The 13,479-nt window shown below is 40.1% G+C and overlaps 1 protein-coding gene across 7 annotated transcripts in view; it reads right to left on the bottom strand.

Moving 5' to 3' along the window:
• Nucleotides 1-13,479, bottom strand: part of LOC140693107 (trafficking protein particle complex subunit 9-like) — a 101,785-nt gene that overhangs the window by 80,087 nt on the left and 8,219 nt on the right. For 5 of the 7 annotated variants that reach the window (XR_012068770.1, XR_012068768.1, XR_012068769.1 and 2 more), the window contains one exon: nucleotides 5,591-5,711. The gene's annotated coding sequence lies outside the window, so the exon portion shown is untranslated. Of the gene's footprint in view, nucleotides 1-4,534; nucleotides 4,809-5,590; nucleotides 5,712-13,479 lie in introns of those variants that run through there. The other 2 variants (XR_012068771.1, XR_012068772.1) reach the window with 2 other exon arrangements.

Raw genomic sequence — 13,479 nt, forward strand, 5'->3', positions numbered from 1 at the left:
AAAAAATTGTAATAGAAAAGAACAAGTTTGACTCCATATTAGATGTGTTCCTTTGGCTTTTAACCTGTGCCCTGTTTTCTAGGCTCAGACTTGCTAGCTCTGCACCTTTTATAAAAGAAAGTTGCCTTTAGACTGAAATATCCAGGACAGACTATTCTCCGGGCTTTGATCTTTAAGGATGTTAGTTCTTCTGCACTTATGTAGAGATGGCACGTTGCAAAATAGAGAATAAACTTTGATTTCTTTTGGAGGTTTTACAGAGGCACCATGATTTGACCTACATGGACGGCTGCAAGAACAAAGGATTCCAAAGAAAAACAATTCATACAGCAAAAAGTTTGCAACAACCAACCACACCCCCACACCTTTTTAGTATAAAAGGAGACTGAATTGTGACTTGGGGAAGAGGGTTCTCCAGGATATCAGTATGCCATCCTCTGAGTCTGCCAGCTTTTCAAATAAAGTCACTTTTCTTTGCTCCAACACTTCATCTCCTGATTTATTGGCCTGTTATGCAGCAAGCGGAACGAGTTTGGACTTGGTAATAAAATGACTGCATTGGTGGCAGTATGTCTCCACTGTTTCCTCATTTCCAGTATGTCACAACCTATCAATTTTATATGCTGTTTAACAACACAACCAAAAAACCTATCATAGGGAACTGATTCTACAGAAATAAAGTTATTTCTGCTCCTTCAAAACACTTTTTCTTTTCTATTTTATTTTGTTTTGCTTATTGAAAACAAAATAAAAGTGAAATCCTTTAATTTCACGTATTTTTGTTACAGCTATATATTTTAAATACTACAGAAAGATTTAAATTGCTTTAAAAAATGTTCATATATTATTATAAAGATATATACACAATCAATGCAGATTAGGAAAGGAATGGATATTTACTAAAAATCCACTGCACATCCAGGCTTTTACAAGCATATCCTGGAATATAAGCTTTAGAATCCAGTGGTCACCCACCCCCTTTCTCAACGCCGAGTGCCTTAGTAATCAACAACCAAGGCACCATCATAGAACCACACGATCAGTATTTTAGGTATAAATGAGGGAATTAGCTCATTCAATTCTAAAACAAAAACCTTAAAATAAATACTGAGCTTAGTTACAGACAAAGAAAATTGTACACACAAAAGTAGTTTCTTCCCCAAGTTCACTAAGCTAATAACTGGTAAAGGCAAGTTTTGAGCTCATCTGCCTGATTCTAAAAACTAAGGTGGAAATCACATTTGATTGTGGAGGGTCCAGCAGCACAGCCTATCACCCTATCTTTGTTCAGATCTAGTCTTAGACAGCCTGGGACAGGACCCCATTCCTATGGAACTCGAGGGCTAACGATAACACAAAGGATTTTATATCAAGTAGTTTCTTATATCTCATTTATAAAAAGTGTCAGCAGGTCAGCAGAAAAAACTGGGAAATACGAGTGGGTCCAGAGCTTTTTCTGATAAGTAACTCTATTTATCAGGACAGAGTGACCTTCCCATGAGAGGCCACATGGACCTAAAGTAAAGGCAGGTGAGCAATGAAAACTAGCAAGACCCTGGAAATCAAGCAAGAAGGATCCCTGCCATCCCCCAACAAGTTACCTCTTCACCCGCGTGGACACGATGGCAGAAGATCCAGGTTCTTGTCCAAGTTACACTATCATGGATTCACACCCATAAACAGTTATGACTCTCTGCTGTCTTAAGTCCTTCCCAACTCAAATATGATGACACCAATATCTCAGGAGAATGTCTATGTCTCCACTTCCTCTCTTCTATTAGGAGAATAATTCTATGGCCACAAAGCAGAAATCCAACTAAAAACACCATGCACGAAGCCAGGTGAAAGTCTGCGTAAGACACTTTGCTCTCACGGTCAGTGAATGAAAACTCAGAATAAGTGGTTCTTCCCCCTCAGTAAGTGGGAGGTAGCCTGATTGTGTGTGTGTGTGTGTGTGTGTGTGTGAGTGTGCACGCGTGTGTGTCTAAATCAAATACAATGAATTCTGGGATGTGTACAGTTTTTTTTATGTTACTGTTATTTCATGAGAATGAGACAACCTTAAAAGTAATTGGAATCTATTGTTCTGAGAGAGTCTCAGGTTCTTTCGGTGGAGGGGGGAAAGGGGTAAGGAAAGAAGAAAAGAAGTAAATGAAGCAAAGGAGTAAGAATACTGCTAGTGAAAGACAAGACATTAATTTTGTTCCTACTTATATCACACACAAATTAGGGACTGGCTTTCCTCCGATGACTTGTCGAGCACTGAGTTGCAGAAGAAGAGGCAACAGCCCATTTCTCACTGAACTTGTGACAGTACGTGGCATCTTATAGACACAAATCATTTACCCAGATCAAACACTCTAGCAGCAGGCCATAATTATCCTATTTTGAGAGACAAGAAAACAGGGGTTGAAAGAGTGTATATAACTTGACAAAAGTCAGAGGACCAGTAAACAAGAGAGGATGAATTCAAACTCAGATCTGAATGCAGAGTCTGCTCTTCTCACTCCCAGGGCTGGAAAATCCTTAACACACAGGCTCCCCAGCTCCCCTGCAGTGTTCCTGACACCAAGCATTTGCCATGGCGATGGTCTCCAGTTCTCACAGACACAGTGCTCTGTGCAGCCAATAACCTCCATTGGACCTTGTTCATCTACCTGCCACGCCCACCAGGCTTCACCATAAAGGCAGGAAAGCTGGCTTTCAAGTACATACAAAGCCATCCCTGGTCTTAACTGGGCTCTTATGTGGCTTCTCAAGCCTAAAAGCAGCCATGAAACTGCTCACAATTTGCACATGAGCCACAATACCTCTCTCCTTCTGTCTCCCCACCTATACTACTTAGCTGTGACCATTTAGATAATCTTGGATACAAATTTTGAAAAACAGAAAAGAAAGGATTCTGCAACAAGTATTTAATACTTACAATTTTAAATGACAAGTTACAAAGTGAGTATTTACAAACCGAATCTGCCTTCCTAGGTGTCAGTTTTTACAGCTTAAAAAATATAATAGCAAAAAGCTCTCACTTAGAAAATTAACTAAAACATAAACAATTATCAGGAATAAACTCAAAAATAATGCCCATGTTCTACATGGAGAAACTACAGGACTGTACTTAGGGGTAAAGTAAGAGATGTGAATGTAGAGACATCAGCATATTGCATGGAGGAAAGCAGTTTTGTAAAGATCAAATTTCTTCTAAAGATAATTCAAAACTTTTTAAAAAATCCTATGAAAACACTTTTCTGTTTTTTTTTTAACTTGAACAAAGTATTTTAGAATTCTTCAGGAATAATTAAGTCATAATACTAGCCAAGAAAATTTGGGATGGAAGAAAAGAATCGAAAAAAAATTGCACTGTCAGATATTAAATAAATTTTTACATTTTGTAAGATATGGCGCTGGAGTAAGAAAGTAAGGTTGACAGAAATAAACCATGAGCTCAAAAATAGACTCTAGTGTACATAAGTATTTGTACACGTGGGATTTCAAATCAAAGAGAAAAGTACGAATTCAATAATTCTCCTGGGGCAGAGAATCACCTGGAAAGAACAAATTCTATTCCAGTCATAATGACCACAAGAAAAATTATAGAAAGTGATGTGAATATTAGAAAGTACTAATAACAACGAATACAACTCTTTGCTCACATTAATTCAACTTCCTTTCACTGTAACAAGCACTATTATCATCTCCAAATTAGAGGTTACAAAACCTACAGAAGAGATTTGTACCGTTATAAGAAAGTATTTCTAAGAATAATACCAAAAATAAACCCAAAAAGAAGACATTTACTAACTTAACTATACTTTGGGCCACAACAAAAGTAAACCTACTGAACAAAATGAAAGGCAAGAAATGACAAGTAAAAGCTGTGTGATACATGTTGATAAAGTCAAGGGGTTACTGTTCATAACATACAAAGAGCTGTCACAAAGCAGCAAGAAGCTCCCTCACTTAAATGTGTGCAAAGGACATAAGGGATCATTCACTTTTTAAAAGTCAGATGGCTAATAAGTGAAAAACGCTGAATACCTCACTGGTCATCAAATGCAAACTAAAACAATGAAAAAGCACTTTTGCTCATCATATTGGCAAATATTTTTAAAAGATATTCTAGCTAGTGTCCATCTGTGAGAGAACAAACTGTGAGCGACGTGTTTGGAGGACGACATGTCAATGCATATGTAAACTCTGAAAAACGTGTGTACACACAGACTCAACTCCACTTCTAGGAATCGTTTAATTTAGAAAAATTTAGTTCAAAAAGATGTAGTCATCAGGATATTTTCACAGCACTGTTTACAATGGTGGGAAGAAAACATGAACTGAAATCATATCCAGCGATATAGAATTGGTTACATAAGTTATTCTACATCTTTTCATTCCCCACTGGAGAAGGAATTTCTAGAGTCACTTGAAAAGAGCCTGTGATGAATGTAAATGTCACATCCAGGGACTAAATTTCCAGAAGCCTTAACTAGAGGAATACTCATATGAGATCACAGGAATATTTGCAGAAGAAGCATGCCAGTCAAACATCTTTTTGACAGTGGAAAATGGAGAAAATTTAAGTGTCCACCATCAAGAAAATTATGCAGTAAATCACAGCGAGCTGTGGTGTCTCAGGGGGCCGGAGTTTCAGCGTGGTCCTGGGTCTTGTCCACAGCAATCTCCCACCAAATGTGTCCTTGCACAGGAGACCACACCTGCACATCAGGGGACCCCTCCACTCTATCTGAAAGGACCGGGTGAGTCTGGATTGGGAGGATGTCTATGATATACACCTGAGTGAATAAAGCGAGCTGCAGGAAACATATAGTATGACCTTATTTTTCAATAAAGCATATATGCACACACATATACATGGATTTCTCAGATTCATGTATGTATCTATGTATGTATGTGTATATATATATATATGTATGTATGTGTATATATATATATATGACATATATATATATGTCATAGGCATAAATTTCATGAAATATATATACCACATTGTCAACAGCTTTTACCCTCAGGAAATAAGGGGAAGTAATATAGGGGTCTATCGGTACCACCACAGTTCTCTTTTTGGTATTTCAGTAAAGTATACTTGGAATTTAAAGGTTAATTTAAGTCCGAAGTAAAATGGACGATGTCTCCACAAGACAGAATGCTATACTGGTCATTAAAAATCATGCCAGGGGAGTTAGAATATTGTAGAAAAACACATAAAAAGCCAAATGGAAAATGGAAGTCTCCACACAGTAAAGAGGCCCAGCGTGTTCGCTGGTTTTTATGAGATAATTGATACACACTGATGAAAAGAACAGAAAATAGATGTTAAAGTGTTAATTATTATCTCTGAATTGTGGGACCAGGATAGTCCATTTTGTCCCTTTTCTCAGACTTATTATATTAAATACACTATTTTTCATCTAAAAAAACATTTTAAGAAGTGTAGTACCACTCATTGGAGAAAATACACGAGTACATACAGAAACAAGTAACTAGGAGACACCGCAGCAACGTCACGCAATGTAGAAAGGGCGATCCTGATAAACACAGCGCAGTTACATAACGACCCACAAACTGAGATCACCTGCTGTAACAGGACGCGGCCCCCTTCTATTTGTCAGTTGTGTCTTCAGGGCTGAGGCAGTTCTGAGCACGGCCAGTGTCAGTGCTGGTGTCTGGATGGATGCCACTGGAGGTGAGGGCACCTGCAAGCCGAGAGGAAGAACAGAAATCATCTTCTACTTTTTCTGTCTTGTTTCTTTGTTACTTTAAAAGAGAGGCATAAATAAGATAAACTGTGAATCTTCCCTAATGAAATTTCAGTAATGAAACTGTTCTTAAAATCTTTACAGCTTATATTTTGCCTATAACTGTCTTTTCAACAAAGCATCATATTTATTAAATGTTAATTAACTCAGTTAATTAACTTCCTGTTGAAACCTTCTATTAAAGAATATGAAATGCATATGTAAAAGCACCACGCCTATAGTGACTACCTTAGATGTCTTGACGGCAGTGCAGTCAGCCCCCACCATCCCGTGGCACTGAGCTCCTAATGCTGTTAAGAGAGCACGCTGCTGCCTCAGATGGAGAGAAACTGTGAAAGCATTCTCTGAAATCTACAGCACTGACAAAACATAACTGACAAATCCCAGGCTCCTTGGAGGCTGTCATTTTCTTTTTCTGTCCAAACACAGTCAATGAGCAGAACCGCCCCATTCCCGAGCCATGGGACTCACGTAGGAAGGAGTTTGGGAGAAATTTCCAGGTATAGAATGTAACCAACTATATGTAGAACTCTGACAAATAAAAGATGAAATACTCTGATTCTGGAAGACAATCAAAATATTCTCCTAAGCCTTAGTAGCTGGAAAGGTTGGGCTTCTCCTTAGCCACTTATTTATTTCACAGCCAGCGAGCATCTCCCACAAACCCTGTTTCCCTGTGTCTGCTGGGAGCCTCGTGCACACTCTTGATGTCCATCTTATAAGGCACAGGGCAGAGGCGTGTGTCTCACGCCTGCAACCCTCACACAGGCTTGCCTCCTAACCTCACTGTCTGAACTTGGCCCCATTTTCTCACCTGTTTATTTGGCATCTGTTCTTCTTTAAGCTGCCTGAAGTGCTACTTGGAACAAGTCAGAAGAATGAGTGGGTAGAGAAATGGACAGATGAACAGGTGAGAGATGGGCAGACAGACAGAGAGACTTCAAGAAAAGGGGAACAAAGAAAATTTCCTATATAAAATCCTCTTCTAGTCAGGTAAGAAAACCACCACAGAGAAGTGTGAAGAGGCAAGTAGCTTAGGGCTGTTTCCAGGATTCCATGTAAAGTCACACCAAGAGATGAGAGGGTAGAACTATAAATAATAAAAGAAAAAAGCACGCATTCTTGGAAAATATTATCTACAATATGTACTTTCTAAAGAATAGATTCAAATCAGATGAGCGCTATAACACAATCATTGGGTATTTACAGAAGTGAGAATCCCATCTCCAAACCACAAAGCATCCCTTTGGAACACTGAGAGTCTACACGGTGTGGTCATAAAGCCATCTCCGCAAATCCATTCTATCCTGCTCTTAGGAGAAATGAGCAGCTGTGCTGGGGCTCCCCACGCACGTCATTTACACCCTTGAGCACATTTACGGGGGAGGGATGCCTTGGGAGCCCCATCCCTGCAGGACAGAAAACAAGTCCAGGAGAGGCTAAGCTGACCTACCAGTTCTCCATCTCACAGGACTGGTCACTCCAGAGCAGGACTTGAACTCGGACCCACATTTGTAATCAAGTTACTACCGTGCTTTGTGTGCTTTTTGTGTGTATAATCCATTTGTTTCCGACATGAAAGGATATTTAATAAATATTCGGTTGTCTTGTCTATCTCATTAGCTCACAATTAATCTTTATATTGTTGAATTGTGCTCTTTTCCACTGGAGAAAGCAACGGAAAGAGCAGGGGTCAGAATGAGGTGGGGCTCCATTCTTTATTTGGTACCTCATCTCATCCAAGTCCCCAATGAGAGAGAAGGGGCAAATGTTCTCTTCAACTTTTAAAGAGAGGGCTCCACTGATGGTGACTTACTCTACTCCAAAACCAAGACTGGGGGTAGGGCACATGCAGCAACAAGAGCACTATCACATGTAGGAAGGCGAAAACAGCTCACGGGAGGGCTCAGGGGGTCAGCCTGATTTAATTTCAATCGATAAAAGAATAACACACTCTAAAAATACTAGCATGCAATCGATTTGCTCTTTCTTGTCATCTAGAAAGTTTTCGCAGTCCCCATTTAACATTATCATGAACCAGTGAAAGGATGAGTTTACAGACAGGGAAACTCAATGCCACAGGCAGGCTGAAAACCAGGCTGGAGGAAAGGAAGAGAAACGGCATAGTTAAAAAGAGGGGAAAGGCTGGGAAAATGACATCATCACAAGGACTCTCAAGCATCATCCAACAATCATATAATCATTCATTCAAGAGAGAATTACCGACGTCTCATTTCATGCAAGATTTTACAGAGGGCAAAGCAAGAGTGCAGCGTCCATGTTGGCAGCAAGTGGCGGGGCTCAAATACACTTCTGATCCCGGTACCTTGCACACTTGTCCTCAGTATAAAGGCAAAGAAAAAAAGTAAAATAATACTCTGTAAACTCTATGCATTGTTGAAACAAAATTAAAGAAGACCTAAATACCAGGACAGACACTCCACACACATTCCTCTATCAAAAGAAAGTGCTCTTGGAATGGCAGTGCTCCCAAGAGCGATCCGTATATTCAACGTGGTCTCCATCACAATCCCAGCGGGCTCCTCTGCAGAAACTGACTAGTTGCTGCTACAATTCATATGGGAATTCGAGGGTCTCAGTAACCAAAACGTACTTGAAAAAGAAGAACAACGTGAGAGGACTTGTAATTCTCAATTTCAAACCCTACAGCTGTACCTCCAGATGATATTAGAGGCCATTTTTAAGTTATTACTGTGTTTATCCTTATTTTCTAAATTGTGTACAATGAATATACCTGAAAGAATAAGAAAAATATAAAGTAAGGTATCTTTTAAATCATGCACACCGATTCATTCAATGGGAAAAAATTATTTTAACTATAAAGAGATAAATAAATATCTAGTGAAAAGGGACTACTTTAAAACAAGTGTGCATTTACAATTTTCATAAATTGAAAACCGAATAGCAGAAATACATCAAGTTTCTAGGGAGACCGGTGAAACATATTAACAGTTATTTTCAAAAATTCTAATTGAACAATGAAAACTCAAAGGGAAAATCGTGATTGACAGCCCACAGCAAACACATGGAGAGCAAAGGCCTAGATATCACAGTTCCTTTAAATCTGCTACTAACTCAATAGGAGAGGAAATTCCTCACTGAGGGGACAGTGGAATCCCATGCATAAGACAGGATACACAGTACAAACTGCAGTAGTATCGGGAGTGCATATCTTAGAAGAATTCTAAAGTTACAACATTGCTGAAAAACTATAAAAACAGACAGACAGATTAAAACACACAGTCATATATATTATATAGAAACATATGAAGTCTGCTCCCATTTTGCATAGAAATACAAACATATATGTTCATTTATGGGCATTGATTACTTTATCCCAGGTAGAATATTTCAACTAAAACAAATAATCAATAATACACACCTCTTGTCAAATCTAGTTGATAAGTTACTCTGCTATATAACCATAATGTGTCTAAGATAGACCTAAAATTAGTGGAAAAGATCTTTGTATGGTTTCTTGAACTCTTTTCAAAATTCCAAGTTTAATTTTTAAATATATCTGAGCAGTATTTCTATATGATCTTTTCCCTCGTGAAATGAACAACACAGTCTGTTGTCAAAATTCTGTCCTTACAATGATTCACGAGCACCATATCCTCACAAAACTGCTGGACAGCAAGGCATTATCCAGACACTGTGACAAAACAAATGAAATACAAGGAAGACAGTGACCCTATTCTGGAGGGCTTATAATCTGTGTCAACACCGGGGTTTTTATTTGATTGGTTTGATTGTTAGAAAAATAAAATCACTCAGGTACATTCTTCTTTGAGCATTCTGTAAGTCATGGCTCTGTTTTTAGTGAGTGTGATGAGCAGGAAAGGCTTGAGCATGAATTGATTAGGTCAACTAGCATCAATCATCACTCGAGAGTGAGTAACAAAGAAGTAAACTGATAGAAATGTTTCCGCCTACATGAGACCTAAAATAAACCTACACTGATCTCTGCAAGGAAAATGAAGGGATGAGGTCCCCAATGAGAAAACAAACTAACAAGAAATCAAAAAAGGAAAGACTTTTTCATTAACGAATCCAGGAAGGAGTGGAGCATGTTGGTGAACATCACAGATGCTGGGGACAAACATGAGGGTCTGAACTCCCACAGCACTGGGTAGCTGTGACACTGATATGTCAGTGAAATTTTCTGCATCTCAGTCTCCTATCCATAGACTGGGGCAACAACAGCACCCGTCTCCTTGAATGGTCCTAAGAATTAAGTTATTTTATATATAAACGTTTAAATAAAATACCTCAGATTTTAACTATTACCCCAAAGCACAAGGAACAAAGAAAAGAGTGATAAATTGGAGTTCATCAAAATGTAAAACTTTGCTTCAAAGGATACCATCCAGAAAGTGAAAAAACAACAGACAGGAGAACATTTTTTTCAAATCATTTATCTGTTTAGGAATTTGTATCTTCAAATAAAAAAAACCTCCTACAAATCCACAATAAAAAGAGAACTCAATTAAAAAGTGAATAAAGGATCTGAAAAGACGGAGAAGATGGAGGAGTAGAAGGACGCTCGTAAGTCACCCTCTCCCATAAATACACCAAGACCCACATCTACAGACCCACTCAGCCAACATGAGCACCTGCGAAACTCCGACAGAACATCGCCGTCTTCAAAAGATAAAGATGCCAAAAATCTGGTAGGAGAAAAGGAAAAAAGAAAGAACAAAAGGCAAAGCACCGCGGGAGGGTTCCCGCGGGATGGGAGCGGCAAAGGAGGACTGACGCTCGCTCGCTGGTCTCCCCTCTCCAACTAAGAGGCCAGCGGGGAGGAGGGGGAACCTCCGGGGCTTGCATCTGTACAGAGCAGCCCTTGTCTGAGAGAACTATGTTAAACGGGCACAGAGCGTACCCCCGAAGCCCAGCCTGAGACGTGGGCCGGCAGCGGCGGGCAGGGCCATGTTGCACAAGCCGGGCGGAGGACGGGGGCGGCTGCACGGAGGCAGCCCCAGGGGACTGCAAGTGGCTGAGCGCCGTGGCTGTGGGTGTACAGGGCAGAACAACCTGGGCCCTGCATAAAACAGCAAGGTTGATGTGCTCTTGGGGGGAAGGTTGCATACCCCCATCTCTGAAAACCCACGGAAACTTTTTGGGGGAAGAGAGGTGGGGCTCAGGCAGAGCCGCCATATCGTCCGGTGCTGAGCATCCAGGCGGGGGCGGGGCCGAAACCTGCATCCGCACCGAAGGGCTTAGCAGCCTCAAGGGCCAGACTGAGACGGGCCTACATCCCGGGGCAGATAGGATCCTTCCATCCTGGTCCCTCAGAGAACTTGCTTCACAAAGACAAAGAAGGAGCTGGGTTTTGGCCCTCAGCAGGGACAAGGCTGTCCCTCGGTCTTCCCGGAGCACAAGTGCGGAGCGCCGATCAGGGCGGAGAGCGCAGCTGCACAGAGCAGCTGAGCTACCGGTGGCGCAGGTAGAGGGAGAGCGGCCCCCCGCCTGTCGGGCAGGAACACAACCCCTGACCGAGGTGCTGGGAGGGGGCACGACCGGCCCTCCTGCCTGGCCAGTCTGCAACATCTGACTGCGCCATCCGGAGGGGCAGTGACCCGCCCGCCCGCTGACAACAGAGGAGAGCTGCACCTGACCCCGTGTTAGGAGGAGGTGCGGTCTGCTTGCCGACAGGTGCTGGGAGCAGTACAGAAGAGGGCGCCAACGGAGGGCCTATGAAAACAAGCTGAGCTTCCAAAACAGGACGAAGACAGAAGGACTTCACATTAAAAGCACACAGACTCCAGGAGAACACCGACAACCCCCCTTTTTCTTTAAAATCTGTTTTTACCTGTTCTATTTTCTATTACTCTCATAATTTTTACTTCTTAATTCATTTCTATTTCTCTTGGGTTTTGATGTCCTGTTATTGATTAGACACAGGTTTCAAATACATCTATTCATCTCCCCCCCTTATATTTTAAAGATTTTAAAAGGACGTCTCAACCCGATTAATTCTCTGCTTCAACTCGCGCATCTATTATTCATTATACACTGTTTCAAACCCTCTTTCTCCCTTCTTATAAAATTCGTTCTCCCTCTCTTATTTTTTCCTTTTCTTTCCTAAGTTCTATTCCTAAATGGGCATTAGATAGATAAAATACTTAAGATCCAAATTAGACAACTGATACTCCATAAACCACAGTGCCACAGAGGTATGAGCAAGATGAGGAAGCAGAGAAACCTTTCCCAATTAAAAGAACAAGAGAAATCCCCTGAAAGAAAGATCAATGAAATAGATATCGATAGACTACTGGATCAAGATTTCAAAAAAGGAGTGAGCAAATTGCTGAAGGAATTAAAAGAGATAGTGCTTAGAGATATAAAATATGTCAAAAATGAAATTGAAGCTATAAAGAAGAGCCAAGTAGAATGGGTAAACTCATTGACAGAGATGAGGAATGACCTAATAGCTGTGCAAAGCCGAGTAGATAATGCAGAGGAATGAATTAGTGATCTAGAAGACAGGGCAATAGAAAGCAACCATTCAGAAGAACTACAAGATAAGCAAATAAAAAAATAATGAAAATAGCATAAGGGACTTATGGGATAATATAAAGTGTACCAATCTTCGCATAATAGGGTTCCCAGAAGGGGAAGAAGGATCAAAGGGGATTGAAAAGGTTTTTGAAGAAATCATGACTGAAAACTTCCCAAACTTAAAGAAGGAATCAGATATCCAAGTACAGGAAGCTCAGAGGGTCCCAAACAGGAAGAACCCAAATATACCCACACCAAGACATATCATAATCAAGATGGCCATAGTCAAGGATAACGAAATGATTCTAAAGGCAGCAAGAGAAAAGCAAAGATTAAGTTACAAGGCAACCCCCATAAGGCTCTCAGCTGATTTCTGCACACAAATACTACAGGCCAGAAGGGAGTGGCAAGATATATTCAAAGCCCTGAATGAAAAAAAAGATGCAGCCTAGGATACTTTATCCAGCAAGGCTATCCTTTAGGATAGAAGGAAAAATAAAGAGTTTCACAGACAAAAATAAGCTGCAGGAGTTTACCAACACTAAACCCATGCTAAAAGAAATACTGAAAGGGCTATTCTAAATAGAAAAGAAGCAGAATGCTACAGAAATGAGAAACTCACAACTGGAAAGGTGATAATTCATGAATTACAAATAAAGTAAACACGAAATTATAAAAGAAGACATGCAAATCACTGAGAGTGGGAGAGGGAGGCAGGGAAATATAGAATATTTTTTCTTTCTTTTTTAAATGTTTTAACGATAGGATGGGTTTGAGATCATGTTACTATCAGTTTAATACAAACAGTTATAGTAATGGGTTAATAGATTAAAAAAAAGGATAACCACAAGCCAAAAATTTACAAGGGAGTCACAAAAATTAACTAAAATCAATGATAATACAAAGGAAAATTATGAAACCACAAAAGGAAGAAGAAAGGAACAAAGAGGATATACCAATTCAACTGCAAAGATAAGTTTAAAATGGCAATAAACACACATCTATAATTAATTACTGTAAATGTTAATGGACTAAATGCTCCAGTCAAAAGACATAGAGTGGCAGACTGGATAATAAAGCAAGAACCTTCAATATGCTGCATAAAAGAGACCCACTTTAGGGAAAAGGAAACATATAGATTGAGAGTGAAAGGATGGAAAAGGATATTCCATGCACATGG

This window comes from Vicugna pacos, unplaced genomic scaffold (assembly GCF_048564905.1).
Source record: "Vicugna pacos unplaced genomic scaffold, VicPac4 scaffold_19, whole genome shotgun sequence".
Taxonomy (NCBI): domain Eukaryota; kingdom Metazoa; phylum Chordata; class Mammalia; order Artiodactyla; family Camelidae; genus Vicugna; species Vicugna pacos.